Raw genomic sequence first — 13,578 nt, forward strand, 5'->3', positions numbered from 1 at the left:
CACTGCATCTGCAAGAAGTGGCATGGAGTACATGGAGTCAAGCAGTTGCTGCAATTCAGCAACTCCAGGAGGGGTGATTAGGAATAGGTTAACTTAGTATACCAAGTAAACAATTTTGGTTAGAGTAGAGGAGGGTGACTGTATGTGCATATATAGGCCTATAAACTGGTATCAGAAGTACTGTAGTGTGGAGTCAAGTCTCTTGGCGGAAATACGTAGGATGGTGTGCAAGGCTAATAGAAATGGGCACACTCCTGTCTTTCTCACAGGCAGCACATGAACACAATAGTCAAAAAAGGACATTCCAAGTCAGCAAGGACATTCTGATTTTTGATACCTCCTCCTCGTATAACTTAACCCATTGTGTCCTGGAAACACATATAGGTTTTTCAGGATCTTGAGATTTTAGCTGTTTTATTATGTTTTACTATGTGGGTATGTTAGAGCTGAATGAACACATTACAATGCAAGGGGAGGGTATTGGCTTTTAAATGTAACTCATTTCATGTTTGTATGTGCTTCGGAGGCTGAGACATTGCAGATTTAATAGGAAGAGGACACCCTTTCCCAAAAAGGGCTTAGGACAAAATGGGTTAATTAGCAGTCCATTTTTGAATATTGTGTTCATGTGAGAAAGACAGGGAAGTGCCCATTTCTGTGCCTCGGCACCTTAAAACTACATCTTGCTCTTCTGCCTGCCATTGGCTCTCTCTCTCCAGCTGAGCACCGTTATTGATACACTGCAGATGTACATTCCAGTATATTTTAACTAGGCCAATTTAAAGTCTATACTTGCACAATTCTACCAACAGAAGATAACAGACAGACTCTCTTTTCCTCCTGCTCCCCTGTTCAGCAGGGCTGGATCCCCACATGGCTGCATGCTGAGCCCCCATCTAAAGTCTATCCGTCCATGACTGCAACATGGCCAGCAAAAGGGACTGAAGGTGGCAGCCTGGTGTACAGAGACCGAGACAAATTTCTCTAGCTCTGAATGAAAAGAAAACCAAAGAGATCATTGCTGCCTTCAGGAGGCACACATATAGCGAGAATAGACCTAGCCCTCTCTGAACTTCCCACTGTCACAGAGCTAAAACATTGTCTTGGACATTATCCTGGTTCTGAGTTCTTGGGTCTCTACAGATGTATCATTGGCACTACAGATGTATCATCAAAGTAAGGACCAAAGACTAAAACCACATTTCACACACATGGACTGTCTGACTGTTCATAACAATCTCTTGTTCCCCCTGATCTCCTTCCATCCTCCGGTTGTTGTGCAATAATTGATACAGTGCAATGTGTTGAGCTGAATTCTTGCCGTACTACAGAACAAAGGCCAGCCTTGTAATTAATGGTTATAATTGTCACAGAGTAATTGTCACTCAGTTGAAATATGTACATTAAGCAAGACAATCTATGCAATAACTTTGGATGACTGAAGTGCAATACCAGCCTGAGTATGTCCTTTGTGTATATATTCACACACACACACACACGCACACGCACACACACACACACACACACACACACACACACACACACACACACACACACACACACACACAATGCCACTCCCTTATCTGCACACTCTATTCTATTCTATTCTATTCTATTCTATTCTATTCTATTCTATTCTATATATTATTCACATCAGTCTGCCTCTTGATCCCCTTTATAGGCCTAGATATACAGTGATCTGAGCACAGCAATTAAAAACATGAAGTAAAACCATTGTACAAAGGATAATATTAGAAAATATTCGATTTAGGGACTTTCAGACTCTTGTGTGCATTTATTTTTTATGGGTGTGGAAACATTGTGTGGTGGTTTGAGGTGGGAACATTTTTCATGGTATAATGCATTGAAAGTGTAATTGAAATAGGGAGAGATTTAAATACAAATGGTCAATTTATGGAAAAGGTAATCTCCTGTTGCAAACATGAATTCAGTCTACACTGAAATAATTTCCTTTGATATCTATCTTAAATCTGAGTATGGAAATTAATTCTCCTTGTATGAAAACCTGATCCTACATAATGTACTTAAGAGTTTACCTTGTGTAATCAAAGAAATGTACACTGCATGGACGGCAGCCATATTGGATTCCTTCATTTTCATGTACTATGGGAATTAAAGGCATTAAGCACCCTTCAAACCCCCTGAAAATGTTGTATATCAAACATGAACACTATCAAAGACAATATGTCCTTAAAGCAAAAATATGGGCAGTGAGAAGTGCAGTATTTTGGGGTCAAAAATGTGTGTTTTTTTGTGGTGTCAACCCATGTTCTACTGCCCATAACTAAAGAATGGAAAAATGTAGACACAAACTTCTTTTTTCAGGTGAAAGTAGACAGTTCAGTGCAGTTTTCTGTAGTATTTGTGTTCACAGAGACAAAGACCATTTTTTTCTGTGGATCTTGAAAGATTAGTAAAAATGTTAAAAATCGTTGACAATATGAGGCTCTCTGCTTTTAAAATGGCTGCCAGCTAATGACATAAGCATTTTCCTCCAATCTGAGCTTAAATCTGATGACATAATGGCTTTCCCCATGTCTGAAAACATAAAAATAAGTGCTATTTTCAAATTCATACCTTATTTAGTCCAAAAGAAAAGTGACTGCAGGATTTTAACACGGTGGCGGCGGCCATATTGGATTTTGCCCGTTTTGAGGCATTTCGGTACATTTTTGCGTCCGGCATACGGCAGATTTGGATTCAACACCCTTGAATACCCCTAAATCAGTTGTATGCCGAAAATTAACATGATTTGCCTTCAGGACCTTAAATAAGCACCTTTTCAGAAATCCTGCCTAGACTATTAAGTTGCTTAACCAAAAAATATATTCTTTTAACGCCCCACCACATTGACTAACAAAAATTCTGCGGGAAACACTGCAAGTTATGTACAGACTTGCAACAGTGTACCCAGGGGAGACTTGAATACAGGGTTACGAAATTTAATGAACTGAATTAACAGTCATACCAATTAATTGATAATCATCAAGCACCATTGTTGGCTGGAATTACTGCCATTAATATGTTTGAATGCATTTCTTTATTTTCAGAGTTTCGTGCACTGTTCTATGACGGGAAATACTGCAGCCCACTGATCCATCACAGCTGGACGCTACACTCCCCATCCATTACATCAGCAAAGATAAATTCTATGTCTCAAATGGTGCACTTGTGCGACACAACAACACAACTTCGTCCAACACTCACCTGAAAACAGGTGTGGCTGCTTTACCGGTAATGTCTAAATAATGGGTTCCTCATCTAAGAAAATATGAGGAAATGACAGCAAGGCAGATGGAATAATGAATGAGCTTGCTCACTTTCGCTTTCTTTGTCAGGTTGACAAGAGCCATATAAGGACTGCACTTGAAAAGATGGTGCTGTGCTGCAGTCTTTGCTTTCTTGAGCATGGTTGGTAGCCTATGCCAGGGGTGTGTACATTACAAGAACTGGAAACTTTCCAAAACTAAGCTTAAACCACTAGCAAGACTTATGCATAGTTCATTCATCAGTTCCTCATTTCATGAATAAGACACTCTGTGTGTGAACTTTACTACAGCATAAGCCTTGTCCTCTGCATGAGCAAAGTTTCTCTCATGAAGTGGTATGGTACACATGTTTTTTGCCTGTATAGGCCTACGAAAGTGTAGTGTTTCCCAATACTTGCTTGATAGTGAGTGGGAACTGGTTAAAATTCCTTAAAAATTTCCCTTGAATCAGAAGTGAAGAAATGAAGCAAGGTGAAATGTGCGAGTAAGGAGAAATAGGACGCAGCCACCTCCACATACATCCCAACCTATACAATCTACACTGAGTCTACCTCGCACTCACTCACTACGCTCACCCATTCATGTCCCAAACAGCCCAGCACGGCTCAGCACAACACAGCAAACCGAGAAGCTGGGTCAAAGTCCTCTCCGCATTCTGACAAATGCATGCAAAACATCTAGCACACGCCTATCAGTTGTGGTCTAATGGTTAAGTTAAAGATGATGGTCATAGGGATCAGAAGTAGCAGGTTTGAATCCCGTACCAGTAGGTGTACACCCTAACCAATGGCTGAGGTGCCCTTGAATTTGGCACCTAACCCCACATTGTCACAGGTACTGTGGTTCTTTATTCATTTCAGAGATAATGGGACTCAAAAATATGGCATCATACAAATCACCTAGTAACTTAATAATATGGTAATGCCATAGTAATGTCACATGACTGCATGTCTATCTGAATATGTGAAGGATGGAGATGGTCCATGAGGATGCAGGAAGTTCAGTTTCACCTCTCCAGTGCTCGGCATACATTCCTCAACACATGCTAGCCACTAGTTGCCATCATATATAGCTACAACATACTCTTTGATGCTTGAGCATTTAGAAAATTCCTTTACTGAGCTTGTTCTTTCAACCCTGCCTTCTCTGAATGCTGAAAATGGTCTAGCTTCCACTGTGTCCATTGACAATGGGCAGAAGCTGTGTAGTTTTTGAGTACCCGGAATAGGGACCAACGAGGGTGCAGGGCCCACCGGGAAAATGCCCGTTATGCCAGATGGCCAGTCCAGTCCTGTCCCTGACACTACTCTATTACTACTTCATTACAACTCATTTCAATCTTTATGTCCCATTATCTCTTAAATGAATAAAGAACCAAACACCCCATTTTCAGGTGTTGTTTATGACCTTACAGGCTGTTTAGACAGGCAACCGGCCATTTTAAAATATGAGAAATATGAGAAATATTTTTTTAGATATTCTTTTTTTAATTTTTCAATTTATTATAATTCATATTCTGAGGGTTGTTGTATTCCAAGCTGATTGTGTAATATGTAGTAAACCTTCGCTAGTCTCTCCCTTAATATTCATGTCAGATTCAAACCAATGCAGATTTGGGGTGCTACCTTGCTACTAAAAAGGCACATCAAGTATGATTAAAATCCGGGTCGGTCGGGTCCCAAAGTGTCTGATTTCACGTGAAATGACCCTGTCTTGTCTATAATTACTAGGAGGGTTTGTGGCCTTCACCTGAAAAGGATGGCTGTATCTATGTTCTTGTTTATGCATAGTTTAAGGGATGCATGCTAACAGAGTTCAGTGTGGGATGTTAGTACACTAACTGAAAGGAAATCATAATGATGTTCTATGCTCCCAATCAAAGGTTAATGGCACGCTGTGGACAGGCGGTTCTGATGAATTAAGAAGAGATAGTCTTAGCAGATCTGAAAATCTAACCACCTCCAAGTTTCTCTTCTGCTTTGACAACTTTGCTTCCCTGTATTGTGCTTGACATCCAGCCCATTGCAATCACCTGGTCAGACCTTTGACATGACTCACAGGCCTTACTGACGATATTTAAACTTGTTAGACAACTGTTAGTCAGATGCGGCATTTAGACTAATGAATGTATGAATGGTAGTATACGTCAGTATGTGTGTGGTTACCGTCATACCCTCCTATTCCAGACAGGGCCTTTAAATGTCTCGTTCCAGTATGCATGACGAAGACAATTACTTTTAAGTACATATAATGCAGTATCTAATTAACATGTTTCACGGTCTCCCACACTTTACTTACAGTTACAACAAACACCTCCCACCTTGACTAGGTCACCTGAAAATATAAGGACTTATTGTGAAATTAAATTTTAAAAGGTGTATTAACAAAACTTGTACACGCGACGGCTACACGCTACTGATTTTCTGGGGGAGTTCATATCATATTTCATATTTCATTTGAAACTGCATAACACAAGTCTTTATGAAGTCCCATGTCTCTGATACCGGCTAACCACCCACACACCTTGACAGACAATGTTCTGTCGAAAACAGTGAACACTGAAGTTCCCCTTTAGCATCACCTCTACACACAATAGCTACCCAAAAAAAAACAAGTAACATACTGCATCCACGTTGACAGCCTCCAGGACGCTTCAGAGACAAAGGACAATCAGGCTGCTTTGCACAACCACCAAGATGATGCTATGCACTGCCAGGAAGTTCCAGTCAGGTTCACTTGGACTACTCACAAACAGACTTGCACCTACAGTACGGCCATCATTAAATTACCGTAGTGCTGACTGATACCAGCAGTTTCACAGCACACTGCTGCAGTGTACTTTTCCATGCGGTCTGTGTGCCTGATAAGAGGAGACGAGAAAGCTGCAGAAATGCAGCCTTGAGGAATGAACTGCCTGCGGACAGCACAATCAGTTGAGCAGCCTCCACGCAAAGACAAACATTTCAAGCAGCCCTCTTTCACAGTTTTGTCTTCATGTCAGTAATAACGTGCACAGCAGGCATACATTCTTGTATGCCAGATGTCACCGATAGGAGTCATCTGTAAATGACTGTGTGACTTGATACCTTTAGTGAAATTGAGAAGTAAGCACGGGTGTCAGATGAGTCAATGTTGACATGTTTTCATGTCCACCCCTGATGATGCCTTTACCTTTTGACGTGACTCCAGTAGTGCACCAACTCCACTGGGTCAGAGAGCACAGGGGGCGCCAATTGAAGTCAAGCATGAAGGGAAATTGTTGTGGTGTGAACATGCATCAGTGAGTGATGATTGAAAAGCATATTACAGAAGGACTTAAGTGTGTTCCCAGCCTTGGTGTGACTAGTATGGCTCAGCAATTCACTGTTCAATCATCTCCCCGGAGCAGCTAATGCTACATGATATAGCTAACAATCTGTGCAATGCTAAAAGCAAAGTGAACTGAGTGTCTCATGTAACATGCCAAAGCCAGGACAGTCTTGGGTAAACACAGTGAGACATAGCTAGCGAGCTAGAGAAACTAATGCGCCAACTTAACTTGACCTCTACCGTTTAAATGTCTGCGGAAGGATTAGTGAGTAGATTGCCGTTAGCTATTTGGCTACCTCGTAAGCTATGCTGCAAGCCTATCACTTGTTTTTGGGCACCTAGGTAATAGTTTTAGTGCAACTTCCCAGTCGGTCCATTTTGATGTAAGCGCTTCAACGTCGCGGTGCTTCAATAACAAAGGTCCAAGAACAGATGTTTGTGTGTGCTTGAATGCGTTGTAGCATCAGTCTCACCCACCTGAATTGTTGAAGTTCTCTTGCTTACGGGGGAGGAGGCACGCGGGTAATATCAAGGTGCGGTCAAGCAAAGTTAGCCAGTGCTAGTAGCTAACAACAGAGTATGAAGCTTGCTTGATTGCGACACAACTAGCCTGTCAATGACAAGCAACGCACAAACATTTTTTTTCAGTCGTGATTGCCACTTGCAACGATAGGTTCAATCTTCGAGTGAATTATATTATCGGAAGGCATGCTGACAGGGGGGCTTGCCGAGTGTACGATTGCAGGTTTGTAGCTGCTTTGCTTGTTGACGCCGCCATGCTATTTCTGGCTCCATAAACTAGATTGACCTCTTAACTTCGACTGCTCTACCTATTGGATTCAGCGGAGCCGACAGGGGGCACTGTTTTGCCAGAGAACTACAAAGATTCACCTCGACAGCAAGAACGCCAATGTCAGTTCAGATGTGATATGATATGAACACTTTTACGTATTTTCCACATTTTAACAAATTAAACAAAATTGGATAATTATGAAATAACCTGAACAGAACACATTCTACTCTACTGAACAGTTTAGCCAGAGATTCTTTAAGGAGCCCATTGACATTGTAAGCTCTCCATTGTGTGCCATTCTCATCATGATGAAAGGCAGTTAGGCCTCATACGACCCAATATCAGTGCATAATTAATGCCTGATTGACTTTGAGTGGTGTAGTAGTAGGTCTAGACATTGCACATGTCAATGCAAGTAGCATAACAGCTGGCACCTGATGGCTTGTACTGAAGTGTAGAGAATCCAAAGAGTTTGTCTACTGTACGCTCTATACAATTAGCAAAATTCTCTAAATCCAAACATTTCCCTCCTATTATTTTTGTGAAGCACAGTTGAACTTCCTCTTTAGATGACATTTGCTACAAATAAACATGTCTTGCCTTGAGACACTGTTCACAACCTCGAGTCATATACTCATGCTCCGCACCATACCACTATACCTGTGTACCGTACCTTACCTTGTTGTACCTACTTTACATGGCTCCCACAGTTGATTTGTGTTAGCCTGGTTTTACCAGACCAAATGTGAATTTCTTCATAATTAATTTTAGGTCTGGGTGGGTCCCCGGTGCCCTGGAGCACTTGGGCGGGAGGAATGAGCTTAGCTCTGGTTTGAAATGAGCTCTGTCCAATCGCTGTCAGTTGTCAGTGTTCCCTTATGGGGCACCTAAGTCTCCACCCCTTCCGGGCGGCTTCTGGGGCTGGCAACGGAAAAACTTTTGACTGGGCTGTAATGGACTGATCAAAGCTATTTTCCGACCCACCTCGCATTTCCCCGTGGATCACACATATGCTGTGCCTCAGAATTAATAACAACCAATGGTGTGCTTGTTGACTTCACTTGGCAAGCGATTTTTGAGTTGTGAATGTGCAAAAATATGTAATTATTTGGACTACACAACAGACGTCGCATGTCCGACGTGCAGCCACTTAAGCCACGGTGCAGCGGTAGGGTTGGCTGTGCCTCGGTTCACGTCAGATATGCGAGGCGCAAGTGTAGTCTCCAACACAGTTTTGCACAAAAGCTAAAATAACGTTTCTTTATGCCGAAAATGAGTGGTCTTACGACGCAAATTCAAACCTTTCAAATTCACTGTCATCATATGTGAAATCCGGAGCACATGCCAAACGGGATGAGGATTTAGCTTGACTCGCTCCATTGACTCGCATTCAAAATTTTGCGAGCTCCTGCCCCATGTATCGGAAGTAGAAGGGCGTGACTTAGGTGCCCCATAGGCTGGTAACACCGGTTGTCTGAAAACCGACTGCAAACCCTCCCCCGAAGCGTAATCAGACCATTCGTACATTACAAAGTAATTCAAAATGGATGGTCTGGCCTGTCAGGCTAGATGTGCGTCCCATGGTCTACTGCAGTGCACAGCTGGATTTGCCCAGTGGACTGTTGATGATTTTGGCCTAGCCCTCGCCTCAATTGTATCACTCCTCATGCCGCTAAAGCAGGCCTCTTAGAGATAATCAGATATTATTTTTTGTCTTTTAGTGTCAAAATAGCTCATATTAGATGGCAAAAATTGTCAAAGCTTCACTGTCTCTCTCTGGTGGACCGTAATTGGCTAAAAATGCCCGGCCTGTTTTTTTATCCTATCTCAGCCATGCTGAGGGACTTTGAATTGGTGCAGATTATCGTCAAATCAACACAAATAAACACCCAACGCCGTCAATTACACGTCCCTTTGCTATCAGGGACCCATGAGGACCCATGAGGCCCTAGGAAAAATATGAAATGAGGCCCTTTATTTTTGCTGGTATTTGACTGTTTGGGCCCCCTACAGAAGTCAGGTTGTGGTGGGGCCCTGTAGTCCATTTCCACTTACTGTTAAAACCAACTCTGCCTCTGGGGTACCAAACAGTACTGCACAACGATAACAAGTCTGAGTGCCCAATGTGCTAAACCAAGACTGATATTTGCTCAAAATGTCTTATGTGGCAGGATGTGGTGCCTTGAGTGTCAAAGGATGCTGGCCAAACCAGCAAGAAAACAAGGCCAGCTAACTGTAAGTGTACTTTCTATGTATACTATCTATGTTTATACCTTAAGTATATATTTGCCTGCATGGGAAAGTAAATGTGATATCAATTCTTTGTATGACCCGTGCATGTAAAGAAATTGAAAATAAAGCTGACTTAACTTGACTCAAGGTTGCCCTTATAATTGCATGCCCTTCACTCTGCATTGTTCAGCATTGTTACTAACAATAAATCAGGTGCATACTGTCATCCTAAGGAACTGAAATGCAGAGACTTTGGCAACTTTAGGATTTCTGCTACCACATACCAAAGCCATTTCAGAGTAGTGACTTAAAGCCCAAGTGATGTTAAGAAGAATCCAGTGAGACGCTTGCATGCATATGCGAAAATATTTATTCTGCAGAGATGGATGTTAGCCAACACATAATGTAACCTATAGCAGCGTAGCAACGCTGTCATGGCCTCCATCAAAAAATAGCGACTTTATGTAATAGATAAGGCACACATTGCCAGTCAAAAATGTAATGAGACAACAGGGAGATGCGGGGGGGGGAGAGAAAACAAACCCCACATTCCTGAAGCAAAGTTATGGGCCCAGCTCATCTAATCTACTTTGGAGTTATATATCTTCGAGGCTTACATCACCCAAAAACAAACAAGGAGCTGCAGTCGATGTTTTTAGAAAGTGTTTTTTTTTCTTCTCCGTTCTTTCTGAAGGCTTTGGACATTGGGTCTTGGGCTCATTTCAAAAGGAGGCTATTGATAGCACTTTAACGAGCCGTCTTTGGAAAGAATCCCAGCCGGTTTGTTTTTTCAAAACATTCTCACAGCCCTCTCCACATTTTGGAAAGGCCAGAGAGAGACGGGGGGGGGTGAAATGTGCAGGGAGGAAGAGAACAACAAGAAGAGGGGGAAAGGATGCAGGGGAGGGCTGAAGGAGGAAAGAAAGATGGGTAGATGGTGAGATGTGGAGATTAAAAAAGAAATGTGAAGAACATGAAGTACGAGGCGGGGGGTCGGGGGCATGGAAAAGAAAAGATGGGGAAAGAGAGAGACAGGAGACATGTGGTTAAAAGGAGGATGAGTGGCCCTACGCGCTAGGGCACTTGTCTGCTACACGGCTGACCCGGGTTTGATTCCGGAATGGGTCCTTTGCCGACCTTACCCCATCTCTCTCTCCCCACTCGCTTCCTGTCACTCCTTCACTGTCCCATCATAAAAATAAACTCAAAAGACCAAAAAAAAAACAAGGGTACGAGGGTAACGAGTATGTAGAGAGGGGGCGTGTTGTGTCTAGGCCCCACAGGTAGACTCCAGCACACATCTGTCTGTTTGTCTTACTTAATACTTAATACTTCATTTGGCGAAAATCCCTGTCTTCAATACAGGGCCAGACACGTGCAGTCAATCACGCTGCCTGTCCCAAATCAAACTCGCAAACATCTCTACTTTTCTCCTTTTCTCTCAGTCTCTCTCTCTCTCTCTCTCTCTCTCTCTCTCTCTCTCTCTCTCTCTCTCTCTCTCTCTCTCTCTCTCTCTCTCCTTTTCTCTGTCCGTCTGTCCCACACATCTGTCCATAAACCTATTTATCCCTCTGTTTGTCTATTTCGTCTGAGGTTCAACACGTTTTTCCACCCAGGATTACAGGGGGATTGAATCTGACTATTTATAACACTGACGACCGATGGTGGAGCGGGACAGAGTGGATTTACACATTCAAACAAACACACTGTATGTGTCTGCACATGCCCCCCTTCTCCCCCCACCTCTCTCTCTCCCTACCTTTCTTTCCCACACACATGCACTGTCTTCTATCTCCCTCTTCTTCTTCTCCCTTTCTCTCTCTCTCTCTCACACACTCCCCCTCGCCCTCCTCTCTATTTTTCCCTTCTCTGTCACTCAGTCAGAGACAGACAGACAGACAGGCACACACACACCCATACATGCACATGCACACAAGCACACACACGACACACACACTCAAAAAGTGCACGGGCCAAAGCCCCAAAGCCAGGGAACAAGAAGACTGAATGTCCCATTCCAGCCACCCTCATCAGATTGCAATACTGCGGAGATGAGGCCATGTAGGGCCAATAGATGACTTCACTCTCTCTCTCTCTCCCCCTCTCTCTCTCTCTCTCTCTCTCTCTCTCTCTCTCTCTCTCTCTCACACACACACACACACACACACACACACACACACACACACACACACACACACACACACACACACACCTTGCCTGACTGACATTCTTTGTGTTCTTCTAACGCCTTGACCTATTGTGGTCGGAACACGGCAAAATACTGACCTCCACCTTGGGAAAGTGCGATAGAACGGGCAATCAAAGCAGGGCTGCCAAACACGATACTGCTTTGCTCAATCGTTCCGATCTGAAAGACAGCATGGATTCTATCCCTCAGCGAGGGTACCAGATTGTGGGCTCCAATCAGAGAGCGGGGAGGGGTGGAAATGTAATGACTGCAGTTTGTTTGAATTGGTACAGCTAATTGGCTATGGGCTACGTTTATGCCAAATGACACATTTGTAATGCCCAATGGGCAAACAGCCATGGGCAATCGTGAACCAAATCTTTCCTACGAGAAATTGCAGGCAGTGTGATGGAGGATTCCCGCACGGTTCGTCCCCCTCGGGGCGCAAACCTGCCACCTTGTCTACTACAGTTTGTACATCGGTTCGGCAATGGGAGTCACCGTACGAGCGCGCTGAGCTAAAGAGCCGGTCCGATAAACCAAAGCTACGGCACTGTATTGAGGCTTCGGGACAGAGGTTTACAAACGTTCCCCGCAGAACTCTGCTAGTTGGCCTCCGTTACAGTAGCCTCCAGACTATCTCACTTGTGAGATCATCTGGTGGGTGTATACTAGCAGGAAACAAACTCGAGGCGTTTGTTAAACATTAAGCGTTCTCTGGCATTTGTATCGAAATTGTTGCAATGGAACTCATTTACAGCAGCCTGGCAAATTAAATGCACGTTCATTAAATGCGTAGTGAAATTTGGCATGCCTGATTTACCACCTGCTTTCTTTTCTCCTCTCAACTGTCATTCGTCTGAATTAAGAGTGAAAATATAGGCATGCCTATTTAAAGGGACACTGTGTGAGATTTTTAGTTGTTTATTTCCAGAATTCATGCTGACCATTCACTAATGTTACCTTTTTCATGAATACTTACCACCACCTTCAAATTCTAAGTATTCTTTATTACTGGAAAAATTTCACTTTGCATACATGAAAACGGGGATCTTCTCCATGGTCCGCCATTTTGAATTTCCAAAAAAAATTTAGCAGCAAAAATGACTGTACTTGGACCATATTAGAAAATATTTGTTTATTACTTAGTAAACGTTCATGTAAAGATCAAATTTGGCAATAGGCAGCCCAGTTTCAATGAGCAGCATAGTTGCAGTACCTTTTTTGACCATTTCCTGCACAGTGTCCCTTTAACCAGCTTCATCTCATTCTCTGCTGTGCCGTCATTTGGTGGAATTTCAGCGCACTGGAATTTGTAACGCCCCTTAATTAGCTATGCAGCATTTACTCTCCGCTCACCTGTCTCCAGTCAGAAATGTTCTTTCTCACTCGCACCAACAACCTCCCCTTTCGCCTGCCGCTGTTCGATCGATTCGTCAGGTGTCTTGCTAGCTTCCTCCCAGTTCACCTCGCTCCATTGCTCTCCAACCATCATCTGCCGGCGGTATCCGCTCAGAGTTCTCACATATCTGAGGGTACAGCTACTGCCTGAGCTCTCAGTGGCGCACCGTACTCCCGAGCTCGAGAATGTTTACTGCATAGACATTTCTCGGCCGTGGCAGTACTTCAGCACCACGGCCAGCGATCTTGCCCAATAAACCACGTAATCTATCTCAGCTTTTGAATGCATTGGTCCCTGCGGACCCCGTGAAGCACTTTCATGATCTGTCTACCGCCTGGACAGCCACTCTTCTGTGAGAGCGGCA

At 43.3% G+C, this 13,578-nt stretch overlaps 1 protein-coding gene across 1 annotated transcript in view; it reads right to left on the minus strand.

Moving 5' to 3' along the window:
• Positions 1-7,402, minus strand: part of lclat1 (lysocardiolipin acyltransferase 1) — a 36,786-nt gene extending 29,384 nt beyond the window's left edge. The window contains exon 1 of the mRNA XM_063184533.1: positions 7,077-7,402. The gene's annotated coding sequence lies outside the window, so the exon portion shown is untranslated. The remainder of the gene's footprint in view (positions 1-7,076) is intronic.
• Between the last annotated feature and the right edge of the window lie 6,176 nt (positions 7,403-13,578).

This window comes from Engraulis encrasicolus, chromosome 19 (assembly GCF_034702125.1).
Source record: "Engraulis encrasicolus isolate BLACKSEA-1 chromosome 19, IST_EnEncr_1.0, whole genome shotgun sequence".
Classification (NCBI taxonomy): Eukaryota; Metazoa; Chordata; class Actinopteri; order Clupeiformes; family Engraulidae; genus Engraulis; species Engraulis encrasicolus.